Below are 1734 nucleotides of genomic sequence, written 5' to 3' on the forward strand. Positions count from 1 at the left end.
TAGTGGTCCAGTGTCCTGGACTCAGTGCTTCCACCCCAGAGCCTCAGGCTTGACTTCTAGTCAAGGACCCAAGACCCCACATGTCACTCATCCCGGCAATAAAGGGGATTTAAAAAAACAAAAAAGACTAACAAAAGCCCAGACAAATGGTAAGCCACTCTTAAAAAACTTAATTTTCTATGGACTCAGAGTTTCTTTTCTTTAGAAATTCTGAAAAGTTTTCAGGATGTGTTCATATGGATGTTTTGTTGAGGTGTGTTTTATAGCTCTGGCTTCCATTCCAGTCAGTGTTTCAGCTTAGCTTTTGTTCTCTGAGAGAGACAGGAATTACCTTTTCCAGAAGGACCAGTTTATTTGATGTAGTAATACATGCTTTGCTTAAATATGAGGAAGAACTAACTAGAAATGAAACAGAGTGAGATTTCTTAGAATTTGAGTAGGGAACAGGTTTTGGAAACGTATCAATGTTTAATTTTTTACTTTATTTTATTTGGGTATCTTTAAAATTTGATGGCAATTTTCTTTTCATGTTACAAATGACAAGGGTTGACTAACCAGGTGGTGTTGCAAGAGATGACTGTAGAGGACAGGGGTGTAATGGGGAGTTCCAGGCTGTGAGTGTTCAAGGTAACCACCATCTCTGTCACTCTTTGGCAGCCTCTACAAAAACAGTCATTGCTCTCTGTTATTTGTGTGTCTGTGGATTTTATTTATAGGAACTTGAAGAAACCATTCAGAGCTTGGGTTGGTGCAGAATGCAAACAGATGCTATACATTTCAGTTGAATCAGGAGTTGACATCTGACTTCAGGGTTATCTGGGATAAGACTCCATGGTTTGCTTCCTTACTTGTTGATAGAAGTCAAATTCAATTAATTTTAGTTTAATTCACTTAATTTATAAAGTATTAATTGAACACCTGCAGCATGCCAGCTGTGAGCTCACAATATGGCAAGAGACAGATATTTATCAAGCCAGTGAGAATATAATATGATACATGCTAATCTAAGAGGACCGAATACATAGGAGGAGATTTTTAGGAAAGATAACACTGGGGCTGAATCTTTTTAATGAGTGGAAATTGGTGTTGGAAAAGTGGGAAAAAGAAGTGTAGGAAGAGGGACCAGCATGTGCAAAACTGCAGAGTGCATGCAAGGTTCTGAGAGTGGTAAGCAGTCCATATCAAAATGTGGAATGGAGAGGGATGAGGTTGCAGAGTGAGGTGGCCAGTACCGGCAGAGGTGTAGGTGGTGTCACACACTAAAGCAGTTTTTGCAGGGAGATGACAAGATGAGATCAGTGTTTTAGAAATATCACTTTGGAGGCAGTTGGAAAATGGATTGTGGGGGGTGGCTCATAGAAGAGGCTTGGGAGGAAGAGTGGTTGAAAAATATGAACTGGCCAACAGTTGTCGGTGTTAGTTTCTTATGTTCCAATCTTTTCCTGTCATCTCTGCTTGGAATGATGCTTCTCACTTCTTAACACCATGGGTGCTGCCCCCCACTCTGCCCCCATCTCCACCCCTGCACCAGAGATCTTTATCTTTCCCTAATTAGCCAGTCTCAGCCACACACACACACACACACACACATACACATATATATATATATTTGTTTGGTATCTTTTTAATATTATTATTCCTATGTAATCTTAAAGCTTCATGAAGGAAGAATGACTTTTTATATTTGTTTTCTCATTAATGCATTTCTAGCATTTAACAAAGTGATGCATTTCT

The 1734-nt window shown here is 39.4% G+C and overlaps 1 protein-coding gene across 1 annotated transcript in view; it reads left to right on the forward strand.

The window, feature by feature from the left end:
• The window catches only part of LOC309657690 (uncharacterized protein), a 145103-nt gene that overhangs the window by 50969 nt on the left and 92400 nt on the right, over nucleotides 1–1734 (forward strand). The gene's annotated exons all lie outside the window — the stretch shown is intronic.

The sequence above is a fragment of the Balaenoptera physalus genome (assembly GCF_965194825.1).
Source record: "Balaenoptera physalus genome assembly, chromosome: 3".
Classification (NCBI taxonomy): Eukaryota; Metazoa; Chordata; class Mammalia; order Artiodactyla; family Balaenopteridae; genus Balaenoptera; species Balaenoptera physalus.